This window comes from Neopelma chrysocephalum, unplaced genomic scaffold (genome assembly GCF_003984885.1).
Source record: "Neopelma chrysocephalum unplaced genomic scaffold, ASM398488v2 Primary Assembly neopelma1_95170, whole genome shotgun sequence".
NCBI lineage: Eukaryota > Metazoa > Chordata > Aves > Passeriformes > Pipridae > Neopelma > Neopelma chrysocephalum.
The window spans coordinates 3,329-3,684 of NW_020923861.1; the positions used below are offsets into that span (position 1 = coordinate 3,329).

General features: G+C 57.3%; 1 pseudogene; it reads right to left on the reverse strand.

The window, feature by feature from the left end:
* Positions 1-356, reverse strand: part of LOC113980773 — a 4,085-nt pseudogene that overhangs the window by 2,364 nt on the left and 1,365 nt on the right.

A 356-nucleotide genomic window follows, 5' to 3' on the forward strand; every position in this document is an offset into this window, starting at 1 on the left:
CCCCCCCCAAATCCCACCCGAGACTCCAAAATCTTCCCCCAAATTCCCCGAGACCCCCCAAAACCTCCCAGACCCCACCTAGGACCCCCCCAAATTCCTCTAATCCCCCCCCAGGACCCCTGAAATTTCCCCAATGACCCCCTAAAACCCACCTGAGACCCCCAAATCTGCCCCAAAATTCCCCCAACTGTGAGGAGAAAAGGGCGGGAAACGTGAGGGGACAAAATGGCAGGAAATGTGAAATTTGGATGCCCCAAACCCGTTTTTTGGGGGCAATTTTGGGGGATTTGGGGGTGGGGAAAGTTGGGCAGTTGTGAGGGGTGGGGGAGGGAGGGGGGACCCCATTTTGAGGGGGT